This window comes from Octopus bimaculoides, chromosome 1 (assembly GCF_001194135.2).
Source record: "Octopus bimaculoides isolate UCB-OBI-ISO-001 chromosome 1, ASM119413v2, whole genome shotgun sequence".
NCBI lineage: Eukaryota > Metazoa > Mollusca > Cephalopoda > Octopoda > Octopodidae > Octopus > Octopus bimaculoides.
Window position 1 is genome coordinate 98,217,170 of NC_068981.1, and position 16,166 is coordinate 98,233,335.

The window sequence follows — 16,166 nt, forward strand, 5'->3', positions numbered from 1 at the left end:
TTGATTCACAAATCTTCCAAACTTTGATCCCCCATTTTGTGGGCTTTCCTGGCATATACTGTCGAAAACGCACTTGGCCTTTATAGCCCACCATATCCTCATCTATAAACTGTTTTATATGTGTTTTGAACACAGTCAATGAGGGGTCTTATTTTAAATAAGGGATCAAAGTCTGGTTATCCACGTACTGGTGTTCTGCTCGTGTCTCTTACATGTAGATATTGTGTCAATTTTAAAAACCGTATCCTCGTCATTATACCTATTCGTCTCCAAAGGGTTCATCACTACTCCAGTAATTTGTTATTCTAGGTAACTTTCTAATGCCTATAATAATATTTATGGCAAAATATGCTTTAATTTCATTCAAGTTTGTGGGAAACCACAAACTATCCTTTTTTACGCTTTGTTTACATTCAGCATTTGTTACATATGCAGATTATCTGTTCCTTTGTAACAGCAATGAACTATACCCACATCTTGTGATTATTTGATAATTAGAGTGCTACAATTATTTCGCTATGTAAGAGATGCTGTTCATCCATAACTGACCAACCTGCTTTCTGTATTGCTTCTCTGTCCCTGGTAACATCAGCAGTGTCCCTCTAACATCATATCTAGCTAGATCCTCATTAGCCTGTGAAATATATGTCTTGTGCTTTAGCAGCTATGTAACTGGAATGGGAGGTATTTTGTCTAAAATCATGATTTGTAAGGCATGACTTTATGATTAAGCAACTCACTTTGCAGTCATGTGGATTCAGGTTCAGTCCCACTACACAGCAACTTGGGCAAGTGTCTTCAATATAGACCTAGGCTAACTAATGCCTTATGAGTAAAGTTAGTAAGTAGAAACTATGTGGAAGCCTTGTGTGTATGTGTGTTCATCTCCCTACCCACTACATCCCTGTAACTTAGTGGTTCAGTAAAAGAGACCAATAGAATAAGTACCAGACTTTAAAAAAAATAGTACTGGGGGGTAATTTGTTCAATTAAACTGCTTAAAGCAGTGCCACAGTCCAATGATTGAAACAAAAATGAAAAATAAAAGACAGCTATCCAAAAATGAAATTGGCAGTTAGGAGGAACTGGAAGCTTGTATTCAATTTGGCTTAATGGGAACTTATTCCACTCCTTGTTTTTAAATGCAAAATTCTCACAAATAATTGTTACTGCTTAGCCCCAGGTCATCTTTGACCAAGCAAACCAATGATCAAAGAGTTTTCAGCCCTGACAATATTGTCTATTTTTGACACATTATACCTAGGACTACATTAACCAATGGTGCTTCCTTTGTTTTGGTTTGGTTTTTATGTGACAATATAATATAAAATGAGGGAGATTCTACTACTGTTTTCTAACAGGCCAAGCCAAACAACTGCACAACAGCTTCTCTCATAGGTTTGTGATTTGCGAGAAATGTAGCAGATATTTCCAGCAACTCTAGCACTAATAATTCTTTACAAAGAAAGATATCAGTGATGCAATTGAAGTGAAAGGACTTGTTGCTTGAATTCAAATCAGGGTCACAGACATGAATCATCATGAATTCACAATATCTACTGTATGGCACTCATATATCTATGTGATGATCTGTAGAGCAAAATAGGCAGGCTAGTCTCGATTGATTGTTAATATTTTATGGGGAGTCATTTTTGTGCATTATTCATTGATTATGTAATGAAGTGTAAACAAAACCAGTTTTGTATAACTCAAACCCTGACATTTTTTACCATTACAGTTTAACTACAAACAACTTTTAAATTATTAAATCATTACTCATACAGAAAATTCATATGCTGACTATGTCAAACTGAAATTAACAACTTAATAATTGTCAAGCCTAATTTCTAGCCATAGGAACCATGCCAAATCAAACAGTAGAGCATGGCAAAGTATTCTGACTTGCCAGCTCTTGTTAAAACATCTGAGCCATGCCAGTAAGGAAGGAGGACTTAAATGATGATGATCATGATAATGATATACTAATGTCGTGTTATTTCTAAAATGGAAACTAGATTTCATAAAGCACAAACACTATCACATCACTCAAAGAGGGAGAGCTGTCAAGTAAATAAGTGATCATATACTAGAAATAGCAGCCAAATCTCTCTCACATCACAACCTACCATTTTAAAAAAGGCAGGGCAGACTGAATAAAGTGCCTCTTAGATGATGTAGTACTACATACAGGGTGAGATAGGTAAATTGTTACCATTTTATATTTTTTATTTCACACATGCATATTGTTTTGATCTTGTTGACCACACAGTGTAGTAGGTTCAGTTGGACATCATCTGTGAGAAAAACAGCACCATGATACAATTCACTCTGCCAGCAATTTGGAAACAACATGGTGTACTGCTTGGCATTTGCGCCTAAAGCTCCAATATGAACATTTCAGAATGTTTTGATGTCAATCTGAGGACAGTGCAATCTGAGGTCTTGTACTGAGAGTGATAAAAATCAAGCATCCAGTCAACATCATGGTGATCACTAGTGATGGCAACGTTATGCCTCCATTCATCTTCCCACATGGTCTCGGACTCAACACAGAGGCCTACATCAAGTGCCTGGAGGAAGTAGTACTGCCCTGGGTCAAGAGGGTGTCTGCTGGAAGACACTATACTTGGTAACAGGACTCTGCACCATGCCACACAAGCAGGAGAACCCAATCATGGCTGTCAGACAATTTCTGTGACCACATCACCCCTAACATCAGGCCAACTAACTCCCCAGACATCAACTCCCTTGATTATTATATGTGGGGTGCAGTTGAGCAACAAAACTCCTTGCAACACCAAAGATGAACTGAAGGTAAGCATTATGGCAGCATTCACCAACTTAAACAACGAGACCACCCAGAAGAGTTGCAGGAGATTCCAAAGTTGTCTGGAGGCCATGGTTGAAGCCAATGGTGATTTTATTGAATATATTTACTCTTTAGTATCTCAAGATATTTTTATGTAATTTTGGTAAATATATCTGTTAAAATGAGAGGTCAGTGTTATTTTCATTTTTGTGTAATTTAGATGACAGTTTATTCACTGCACTCTGTATATTATATCTGAAAATCTGACTGGATAGTCAAGGCTGGAATACCTATGACCATAAGTCAGGTCAATCAAAGCAAAACTGGGCCTAAATAACAATAACAACACAGTCACCATCATGCTGCATTAAAATATCTCAAGAATCAATAATATGGAACTATATATACAGTGTACACCATGTATCTGTAAGAAAATGTATATATATATCTGAAAGAATGAAGTCAAGCGTTGGAGGCAAGACAGACATACATACATATATAGACAGACAGACAGAGAGGCAATCATTTTAACACCCCGAAATGAAGTTGTTGTGTGACAATGAATCAATAAAGCTCTAAGAGGAGATGAAAATATCAAGATAGCAGTAGCAAATCTAATGAGGCTACAGTAATTAACCTAAAGATCAAGTAGTGAACATCTCTTGCTGCAAGTGTTGTAATGAATATCACAAATATTGGACTCTTGAGAAATGACACAGTTTACAGGATTGATCTTTAAGGAATCAGAAGAGTACATATATTCAAATATATATATATATATATATATATTCACAATATCTAAAGATTAAATATGACACCCAATGCCACGCTATGAACATAGCATGAAATTTCTATATGACTGCCTCTTATAATGTTTTACATTACAATTGTTATAAATTTAATCCAGGTTATTTTTATATTTTTGCTTGTGTTTTGAAGGGTTTTTTTAAACAAATCCTGTTCACATAACTTACAAGATTTTTACCAATTCTTTCAATTCAATTTGCAATAAACACATTTTTTTTTATACCCTCTCTTTTTCTTTTAAATTTATTCATTCATTCATTTCTTGTTTGCAAATTCCATTTATATAACGTATGACTTCCTTAACACTGGATTTCATATTGAAAATTTTCCACTTAAAAACTTCTTCCTAATCATCAGAGCTGTCACTTCAATCTCTCTCACTACACTCACAGATTATAAACAGTTCTCCAAGTTTCCCTAGTGACTGTTCAAAGCAATGCTATTTTCTCTGGCTCAAATAATTGTGTATGCTTTCTTTCTTTCTCTCTCTCATCAAACCAAACTTCTAGAAGGCATAAATCATCGTTGACTGTACATTCCCAAACTAACTACATTCAACTGAAATAAATACCAGAACTTTCTGTTTTTTTTTCTTTTAATAGTTGATTAGCTTTTCTTTCCATTTTTTACCTCTTCTGTTTTCCCAAACCATTCAGAACATCCATAAAACTCATCAGAAAAGAGAAAAAAATGGAAATGCTATTTGAAAAACAAGGTGGAAAAGAATGCAAATAAGAACATATGCACCAAGAAAAATTTTTTAAACATTTTTTTTTTAAATAATTAAATCCAATAAAAAATGCTTAACAGTATTTACCATTGTAACTATCACAGACTAGGCAGAAGGAACCAATAGGTTTCTCTTTATACCCTGCAAAGATAAAGAAAGATAAAGAAAAATATTATATATACATATATTTATATATATAATATACACATACATGCATATACTACAAAATACACACATTACATTATATATATATATATATATATATATATATATATATATATATATATATATATATATATATATATATATATATATATATATATATATATATATATATATATATATATATAATATATACATATATACATACACACACACATGTATGCAAACACATTATATAAACAGATATATGTATACACACATGTGCACATACAAACTAAGTTGAACAAACATGATTTTTAAACTGCTGTTAATAAATATTAAAGCAAATCTAACAAATCCAATATGAAAATGAAAAATAATCAATCACAGGTTAAAATAGGAATCTATAAAAGAGGCATGAAATAAAAAATAAAAAAATAAATGAATAAAATACCCACAAAATATACAAAAATGAAGAAAATTAAGTGTTTTCTTAAAGAACACTAAAATAACAACTGAACAGGTAAAGATAACGGCATCACTACAAAGTATAGTAAATAATATGTAATGTATACATGGACAAAAAAATAAAAAACTTTTTTATTGATTACAGATATGTATAAGCCTGAAGGAACACTGTTAAAGATGACTCATGTTGAGCAAACATTCCTTCCTAATGGCTAAACTATTGATGTAACTCCCCATGTCTGTTCCATCTGTAAGCAACAAACCACCACCACAACCACTACTGTCACTACTACTAGTGCTACTACCAACCCTATTACCTCTACCTACCACCACCAACATTTCAATCATTACAACTAACTCATAAAACTCTTCCACTGAAGTGATGGCTCGGCTTGGCTTGGCCTGGGTAAGGATTGACATTGCTACTCTTTAGTCGTAGTTTCAACTGCTGTATGCAAATACCTGAGGAGGAAATATAAGGAGTTTCCAACTTGGTCTCTCATTCTTTCAGGGTCAAGTACTGAGTTTGATGAACTCAACTAAACCCCTTCCCACTGACACTCCTGGCCTTTACCGTGCCATTCAAAACACTAAGTAGCATTTCTTCTGGTTCTTTACATTCTAAGTTCAAATAACACTGGAATTGATGTAATCAACTTATCACTCTCCTAAAATTGCTGGCTTTGAGTCAAAATGCCTCATCCTTTTGTGGGTCAAAAAAAAAAGTATCAGTTGAATACTGGAGTTGCCATAATTGATTTAACCTGTCTCTGAAATTTCTTGCATTGTGCTAAAATTTGAAACCATAATTATCATATTATTATTGAGCGTGAGAGCAGTGCATGCCATCAAAGTGACACTAGGGTACAATATACAAAGCAGAGTATACCCATCATGACAGCCTGTCTGATAAGGGTACACTAGGCACATGCATCACAACCATATGTGCGCAACCTGGTGATCTCACATCACGATAAACAGCACATGATCCTTGCAAACGGAGCCCAGCTAGAATTTTCTTCTGGTTGAGTAGCTCATCCTGCTCAAAAGGTCCCTGAATAAGGTTTTGTTTAAGGATGATGAACAAAACACCCATGTTTCCAGAGGTGAATTATTCAAACCCCAAAGAATCCCTTTCGACACATGGCTATGATGCTCCCCCACTACTTCTGCTCGTGATCAGAGATGCATATATCATCAGCCACAAAGGGACATGCTCAACTGGTTAACGTCAAGCAACTGACAAGCAAACCTGTAGCCTAGCTTTTATACCAAGACAAAACAATGTACATGATAACACTCCCAATCAATTAAAATCAAAAGCCATGAGAGCCACTGCCTGGTACTGCACTAAGGCAGTGAGGTGGCAGAATTGTTGGTATGCCGGGTGAAATGCTTAGTAGCATTTCATGTCTTTACATTCTGAGTTCAAATTCCATTGAGGTTGACTTTACCTTTCCTTCTTTCGGGGTCGATAAAATAAGTACCATTTGAGTACTGTATCAATGTAATTGATTAGCCTTGTGCCTATGGTAGAAAGGATTATTATTATTATTATTATTTAAGGTGGTGAGCTGGCAGAATCATTATCACACCAAGCAAAGTGCTTAGCAGCATTTGATTCATCTTCACATTCTGAGTTCAAAATCTGCTGAAGTTGACTTTACCTTTCAGGGTCAATAACACTGAGGTCGATGTAATCAACTTATCACTCCCGTAAAATTGCTGGCTTTGAGCCAAAATTTGAAATTATTATTATTATTATTCAGGTCACTGCTTGGAATCGAACTTGGAATCTTGGGGTTAGTGGCCTGAATAATAATAATAACAATAACATCGAAAAATACCTTAGGAATGAGAACCCAGGTTTGAAATTTCCCCAAGACACCTGATGACGGCTGGAGAGTATATCATCTGAAACATTGTGTTAACAACAAACAAGATACGGACAAATATCCGTCAAATGTAAATAATGTAAATAACTGGAGTCAATGTAATCGACTTACGCCCTCCCCTAAAATTGCTGTATATGTATATTATATGAATATATATATATATATATTTCGTATGTGTATTTCAAGGACTGAACCAGTGCGTGTGTTTATTTCCGGCATAATGCCTCTCCCAAGGTTTAATTGTATATATATATATATATATATATATATATATATATATAAAGTAAAGATGAATATTATATGGAAGTTATGAAGAAAACACTTATCTTTATATTATCTTTATATATGCCCATATATACACAAACTCAAGGATAAAAACACATGCATTCCACAGAGTGCATCATGATTAGATTTAGTGAGTTATTTTTCACTAAATGTGCACAACAAATATTCATAAAATTATGGATCATTTGGGGCTGGAACCCAAGTTTAATGAATTGATGAGAAAAAGTAACCTTTCATACACAATCTAAAGAAAACTCAGATTACAAATAACAGCAGCATCAGCCTTGAATAAATAAATGATTTATATGCATTGGAAACTCTCAAATTTGTAAAAAAACAAAAGTGTGTGTATGTGTGTGTGCGTGCGCGCGCGCATGCACAGACATCTCAAAAGTAAATAGACACCATATTTGAAAGATATATTTCTAGAAAACAAAATAATGTTCTTTGATGAACTGAATCCGTATTTTAATATTTAGTAGACATACCTTGTGCAGTTTTTAATTAGTAACCTGTTTGCAAATCATACTAATGATTTATCTCTGCACAGATAAACCTGTATGAGTGATGTCTATTTACTTTTGAAGCATGTGTGTGTGTGAGTGTGCATGTGATGTGTGTGCATGCTTGTTTCCTTTTGTCAAAACAGTTTTGAGAGAGACATAATATTTCAACAGATAAAGTTGGATAGAAAGAGATTTTATACATTAACGCATTTCAAAATTGGCCATTATTTGCAGAAAAATATCTAAAGGAAATTAAATCTCTACTTATGTTTCTTTTCAAAATATAGTATACCTTCTTAACATCTTTTAATGGACACATTAGATGATGGCCTTTCACATATGTTTACATGTCTAATGTATTTTTCTGCATCTATGTATATGCACACAAAGACATGTACACACATTCGTGTACATGTGTGTGTATACACATTTGTGTACGTGAGTGCATTTCATGTATGAACGTGTTTGTATACACTTTTGTGCACGTATGAGTGCATATATACTTTTGTGTGCATGTGAATAATTTTGGATATGTATATGTTTGGATACATATGTGTATGCTTTATGAATGTACACTTGAGTGCACATGAATGCTTTTTGCTGTGCACATAAATACTTTCTAATGTAAATGCATGCTTATGTACCCACCCTTAACAGTATGTTTATGCTTTGGTGTATATAACTGTATATCTTTTTGCTTATAGTTGTGTACATATGTTCAATGTACACAACCTTTGGTGCAAGAATCTTACACAAGCATGTACGTTTGTTTAAATCTATGTGTTTGTATGTTTTTGAGTGAAGGTGTATGGCTCAGTGGTTAGAGTATCGGGCTCACAATGAGGTAGTGAGTTTGATTCTCGGACCAGACTATGTGTTGTGTTCTCCAGTTCACTCAGCTGTAGAGATGAGTTGTGACATCACTGGTGCCAAGCTGTAGCAACCTTTCCCTTTCCTTTGGATAACATAGGTGGTGTAGAGAAGGGAAGTTGGTATGCATGGACGACTGCTGGTCTTCTCTAAATAACCTTGCCTGGACTTATGCCTCAGAGGGGAACTTCCTAGGTGCAATCCTATGGTCATTCATGACTGAAGGGGGCCCTTTTTTTGTGTGTGTTTGTAGTTGTTGAGTGTGTATATGTATATAACCTCATGCTTGTATGCTTACATATGGTAGTTTGTGTATGCATGATTTTGTACGCATATATAGTTGTATGTATAGCCTTAATATATGATCACACATGTATGCTTGTTTGTGTGCATATGTATGGTTGCATCTGCATATGTGTGGTTGGATATGCATAAGTATGGTTGCATGTACATGTATGTATATGGTTGTTAGTGGATGCAAAACAGTGGATCTGCATATATGCATAGCTGTATGTATATTTGTAGGCTTGGGTATGTATCTGTATTATCTATTTTACATCATTAATAAGGTGCATATATTTGTGTATGTGTGTGTGTGTGTATAAGACAGAGGGAGACAGAGATACAGCATGCTTTCTATATACGTATCTACACTTGCTGATAACCTCTTAATACTAGCCCACCTTCAAACTATCCAAACACTGTTTCTACTGATGTTACTACTACACCGGACCACTTCTCTGTGTAAGCTAAGAACAACCCCTACACCTAATCTTAAGCTATACACCTGGATGTCCTACTTTCAGTCCATCACCTTCCTATGCAGCGTTATTCTTCCAGGAATACATATTCAACACTTCATCCCAAGCACTTTGTTACTTACACAAATACCATAGGTTCTCCCCAACTCCTATACACACACAACAGTTTTCTGCACAGTTTCTATCCATCAAATTTACTCAAAACATATTGGTTGGCCACAGACAACAGAGACACCCACAAACATTTTAGCACCACAGATGGGTTTCATGCAAAACAATTTTCCCATGAACCAGATCACACACATAACAAAACACAAAATGCATAATATATAATTTAATTATTATCTTCTACCTTTTATTTGTTTCAGTCATTACACTGCAACCATGCTGGGCACCACCTTGAAGGGCTTTTTAGTGAAACAAGTCAACTCCAATACTTATGTTTTTTTGGGGTTTTTTTTCAAGCCTGATACTTATTCTATCAGCCCCTTTTGCTGAACTGCTAAAGTTACAGGGATGTAAACAATCCAACACTGGTTCTCAAGCAGCAGTAGGGAACAAACACAAAGACACACACACATATATACACAATGGGCTTCTTTCTGTTTCCGTCTCACAAATCCACTCACAAGGCCTTGATCAACCTGAGGCGATAGTAGAAGACACTTGCCCAAGGTACTACACAATGGAACTGAACCCAGAACCATGTGGTTGAGAAACAAGCTTCTTACCACATGGCCATACCTGCACCTATGTAATATACATATAGACATACACATATAATACATATATAATGCAAAAACACCCTGCAGTCTGAGAGAGGCAATAAAATAGAAATAAAATTTTAAAATTCATTCTTTCTCACACAGTCCAATATCAAATGACCCACAGCCTGATACTGGTCTGTGTCCCAGTGGTTAAGGATCCTTATTCTGACCCACACAGTAATACCTATATCAATAGATTTTCAACATGCACATGCATGTATCAAGATTCAAAGTTAAGCTGCATTAATAGCAAATGTTACATGTTATAACAGAACCACAAAGAGGTTAGTTGGAAACTGGAACAGCACAATAAACCAGTGCATAGAAAATCATGGTTTCTGCCTTTTCTGAAGACACTGGCTTAGAGCAGATGCAATCCAATGAGGCAGATTTCCGGCAGGTAGATGTCCTTCCTGTTGCCAACTTTCATCAGTGAGATGGCAGAAATGTTAGCACACTGGGCAAAATGCTTAGCAGTATTTCGTCTGTCTTTATGTTCTGAGTTCAAATTCCACCGAGGTTGACTTTGCCTTTCATCCTTTCAGGGTCAATAAATTAAGTCCCAGTTGCTTACTGGGGTTGATCTAATCAATTGCCCCCCCACCTCCCCAAAAATTTCAGGCTTTGTGCCTAGAGTAGAAAAAAAAAATTTCTAAGTAAGATAATACTTTCCCTTACTCAGAGACATTTACATAGAAGACAGGAAATGAATAACCTCCATGTATATGATGGTAACACTCCCTTACATATCATATGATGAGAAGACAAGGAGACACACACAAACACGTGTGTGTGTCTGTGTCTGTGCGCCCGCACGTATAACAATTAATACTGACACACTTTTGTCTCTTTCCATTTTTTCTCTCTTTCCATTTTTCCCTTTTCTATTGAAGTGTGTAGGTTCAAAACATCAAGGACTTTTCTATTTTTCCCAAGCTTCAAACTAATACACCTGCTTCTTGTTCCCTCACCTGTCTCTGTCTTTTGTTTTCTGAACACACACACACACACACACATGATGAGCTGCTTTCAATTTCTGTCTACCAAATCCACTTACAAAATTTCAGTCACTATAATAGAAGATGCTTGACCAAGGTTATCACACAGTAGGACTGAACCTGAAACTATGTGGTTGGGAAATGAACTATGTAACCACATAGCCATGCCTGCACCTCTCCAAGAATAAAAAGGTTGCAAAACACTGCTCCAGATTTTGAGTTCAAATTCAACTGGGACTGACTTTTCTTTTCATCCAAGTATGGTTAATGAAAAATTAACCAGTAAGTATGCTTTGTCAATTTAATCAACTGTATGTGTAGTAAAAGAGATAAGTAGTGTAATTAAGCTTGGCTAAACTGAACTTTTCTAGTCCCAGTCAGAGCTATTTCATCACTAGCACCTTTATAGCAAAACAAAGAGTGTTAAAATTCACATATCCCATTGCCTTTCTATGCAAACCATGCTAATTACTCACTTATGTATACTTCTGATTATGAAAAGTCAAGCAACTATCTTTATCATATTTGCAGCTGGTATGTAAAATGATAATTGGTTGGTTGGCTGTTGTTTAGCCCCAGGTTTGTCCCAATTAAGTAGGCCTCTGATCAAAGTTGTTCTAGCATCAGCTATCTTGTCATTTTTCAGATATAAAGTAAATCACATTTTTTAATCACTTTTTTTTTTTTTGTTATAAACGAGAAAATGTGATTACAAGATTTAGCTGCTATCTCTAGTAAACTAAACTACTACATAAGGGCTTCCTCGTTAGAATGTTGACTATACAAGATAAAACACCCTTTCCAGACTGCAATTTTGTATGACATACAATAAAATTTAGATGTATGCTGAGTATAAATCAGTACTCCATTTCCACTTCTCACTGAAGGTCAGGTCCATTATCTGCATGTATTTAACCAGCAAAGGCTTTAATGTTAGATTTAATAAGGCAGCAAGCTAGCAGAGCCATTAGCACACTGGGCAAAGTGCTTAGTGACATTTTGTCCATCTTTACATTCTGTTGTTCAAATCCCACCAAGGTCGACTTTGCCTTTCATCCTTTTGGGGTTGATAAACTAAGTACCAGTTGAACACTGGAGTTGATGTAATCAACTAACCCCAACCCTTGGAATTGTTGGCCTTGTGCCAAAATTTGAAACCAATATTAGGTTTAACCCTTTACCATTCAGATTATTCTGTCATATGTACAGCTTATTTATTCACAATGCTTTGAATTAATCATACATTAACTCAAAGCGTTGAGAGATCAACAATATGGTTGCTTATTTTTAGAGTGACATTGCGGAGCAGGTGTGAGAAACCAGATCTGGTTAGTTTCAACACAAAACGGGTAGAATATTTTGGCTAACCAAATCCGATGACTGGCACCCATGCCAGTGGAGTGCTAACAGCACCGATCGAGCGTGATCATTGCCAGAGCTACATAAAATACTCCAGTTTTATCTTTCCATACTAAATGATCAAAGACTCTCCAGCTGTGACCTTCGCATATTTTTAGGGGAGTTTACCTTCTCTACAACACAATACCTGTTTCTGTCCCTTCATCATACTATAACCTCTCATCACCTGGCACAAAGTCATCTCCCTCAATATTATCCCACCTCAGTTGAGGGGGTTTGTCTTGCAAATTACTTGATGACCTTACTGGTGCTGCTGCCACATCAAAAGCACCTTGTACACTCAGTAAAGTGTATGGCATTATGAAGAGAAACCAGGCCAAAGTAGACAATAGAGCTTGGCGCAATCCTCTGGCTCACCAGCTCCTGTCAAACCATCCAACCCATGCAAACATGGAAAACAACTGTTAAATGGTGATGATATAGGTGATGATGATTTTCAATGTGTCGTTTCAATATTTAAGATGGTGAGCTGTGATGTGAATGTGTGCTTACTATTTCTAGAAGGTTGAGTGACTATAGAGAAATGCCTACATTCATATATGTGTGTGCAAGTTTTATGCTGAGGAATCCTTACTCATCTTCTGCATTAGCTAAAATCTTTATCCCCAGCTTCTGATCACTGACAATTAACCAACATGTTTTTTTCTGTGACAAATTTTCAGAGTTCAACAACTGTTAGAGTCATAGCTTCCCTAGTCTTTTATTCAAGCATAGTGTATCCCAAACTGCATTCTAGATATTTCCTCCAGTGTGTGTGTGGGGGGGGGGGCGCATGTGTGTGTGTGTGTGTGCGTGCGCATGTGTGTGTGCATTTATGCTTACACTAGAGTACTTGAGCCATCAATAATGGAGCTATTGTTGAAAAATGAACTTGATGAAACTTGCTAAAGAGAGTACGAGGATGTAAATAAAAATGCCAAAATAACAGAAAAAAATACGAAAATTATATTTCTCTTTCCCACATATTATACAGATTAGATTACCTTTAATGTATACAATGTTAGGCAATGATTCATTCAAGTTTCAATACACACACACACACACACATTAGCTGTAAAGCTACATAACTCAAGGGCCAAGAGTTTTATGTGTTGCACTTACCAAAAACTTTCTGTGATGTATTTATATTAAGCATGAAACAATGGCAGATGAACAAACGTGGATGTGTGTGTGTGAGGGTGGTGCTGAATAGTTCCTAGCTTGCGGTAAAAGAAAATACAGGGGGACCAGTTAATTATGATATTTTTTCAACATATTCCTCTCCCAAATTCACACTTATTGCTGTTGTCCTTCAGTTTTTCTAAGCCCTGTCAAAAAACTAAGAAGATTGGGCCACCAATCAGGCTTTGTGCAATGTCCTTAATGTCAAGAACTTTTCAGTAACCCTTCGCGCACGCGCGCGCGTGAGAGAGAGAGAGAGAGAGTATGCACACATACTCGAAAAACAAACATACTATTTGGAAAAAAATGTGTCAAATAATCAGGTTAGGCCAGATGAATAATACAAGCATAATGTTTGGCAACAGAACTATTTTATGTATGAACACATGAAAAATCCAGACCTATTATAATTTGGTACTAATTATTTCATGATGACTATAAAAAAAAAAAACTAAAGCAAAGCAGTATCTACTCAGTGAAATTCACCAAGCAATTAAGGTACTGTACTCTGAAAACTAAGGTCATTAATTCAAATCCACTGCATTTGTCATTTCTTTCACTTGTGTGTTCTGGCAGGAATACTTTATCAAACACACATTCATTTTATCAGCCAATTATTTTGGAATGATTACAAAGAGCCAACATCTTATCTCTTCAATAGAATTCCTGATCTGTAATTCTTGCAGGTGATAATCTGGTCAAGAGGTTTGGCATCAGACTATTTGCTTTGCAGTATTTGTTCTAACTCTCTGGACAGTGAGTTCAAATAACGCTAAGGTCAACCTTACTTTTCATCCTTTTTTGGCATCAATAAATAATGTACCAGTCATGTACTGGAATCAATTTGGAGGCAGAAGGGTACCACGAGATCTAAAAATGCCAAAAAAATATATGACCAATGACATAGCTAGAGTGTGTGCTCCTCAGGGCAACCCTTGAGTTCATGCCTCACCTCCCTATACAGACTTATACAGCAGGCTTCAAAGTGCCTTTCCCCCATAAAAGCATTGCCTGGGGAAGACCACCTTCATTGCCCTACCTCCCACCAGCTATGCTAGTGCAAATGTCACAACAGTACTCTTAAGACTCCTTCAAGATTTGAAACCCCATAGCTATAACTATGGCCAATTCTCCATGGACAGATTCATCTTTCATTTGCTTAAAACCTTGAATACCTTAGAACCCATCAGGACTTAAAACAAAGTTACACTCCATCACAAACATAGTCTATTTTTGTTTTCTATTCATTAACATGAGGTGAAGGGGTGGTGCAAAATGTCTTTTTTTACATGCTTTTCAAGATTGGTTACATCAGGATAACAGGGTGAAGTTAATATGGTTTAACGCTTCTGATACCACCCTTGGTTGATTATGCAAATTTCCTGATTAAAAGTAATCCAACTTAAAAAATCTTCCATCAAATTTTCATGTTAATTTATATTCATAACACCAGTTTAATAGTGACAAAGGTATTATACTAAATTCTTCATTGTTTTAAAAAATAATTGAAATTAAAGACAGTGTATTTCAATAAAAATATAGTAAAAAAAAAAAGGTTTAATATTCAGAGTGAAATGATTTTGATGTCTGCGATTAGAAAGAAAACAGCAAAGGCAAGGAAGTTACAGAAGTTGTAGATACCTTTTATTTGTTTTAGGCATAAGACTGCGACCATGCTGGAGCACCACCTTGAAGAACATTTAGTCGACTGAATTGACCCCAATACTTATTTTTTTTTATAAGCCAGATACTTATTCTATCGGTCTCTTTTGCTGAACTGCTAATTTACAGGGATGTAAACACACCAGCACTGGTTGTCAAGCGATGGTGAGGGGACAAACACACACACACACACACACACACACACACACACATATAACAGGCTCCTTTCAGTTTCCACCTATTTCCACGTACCAAATCCACTCACAAGGCTTTGGTCAGCCCCAAGGATATATATAGTAGAAGACACTTGCCAAGGTACCACACAGTCAGACTGAACCTGGAACCATGTGGTTGGGAAACAATCTTCTTGCCACACAGTCACACCTGAATGATTCATAAGATGCTAAGGCTGACTCAATTCAACAATGCGAACTTCTAGATATATATAATTTTCCAGAATAAAATTTAAATGTTTTTAATTCAAACTTCAGACAAGTAAATATTTCGCTTCTTTATAAGAAGTAAACTAACTAAATAAATAAATACATATGTGCATGCATACATCTGGATGGTAAACTGGTGGAATTGTTAAAGTATGGAACAAAAACAAAACAGTTTTGTTTTCACTCTCTATATTTGGAATTCAAATTGCACCAAGATGAAATTTGCATTCCATTTTTTTTTCTTTTTTTTTTTTAGTATAAGCATGACTGTGTGGTTAAGAAACTTTGCAATCATGTGGTTTCAGTTCAGTCCCACCATGTGGCACCTTGGGCAAGTGTCTTCTACTATAGCCCCTGATCAACCAATATCTTGAGAGTGAATTTGGTAAATGAAAATTGCATGGAATCCTTTGTGTGTGTGTGTGTGTGTGTGTGTGTGTGTGT

General features: G+C 35.7%; 1 protein-coding gene across 1 annotated transcript in view; it reads right to left on the reverse strand.

Annotated features, from left to right (window-relative positions):
* LOC106882607 (signal peptide peptidase-like 3) overlaps positions 1–16,166 on the reverse strand; it is a 344,505-nt gene that overhangs the window by 268,222 nt on the left and 60,117 nt on the right. The window contains exon 2 of the mRNA XM_052966894.1: positions 4,434–4,487. The gene's annotated coding sequence lies outside the window, so the exon portion shown is untranslated. The remainder of the gene's footprint in view (positions 1–4,433; positions 4,488–16,166) is intronic.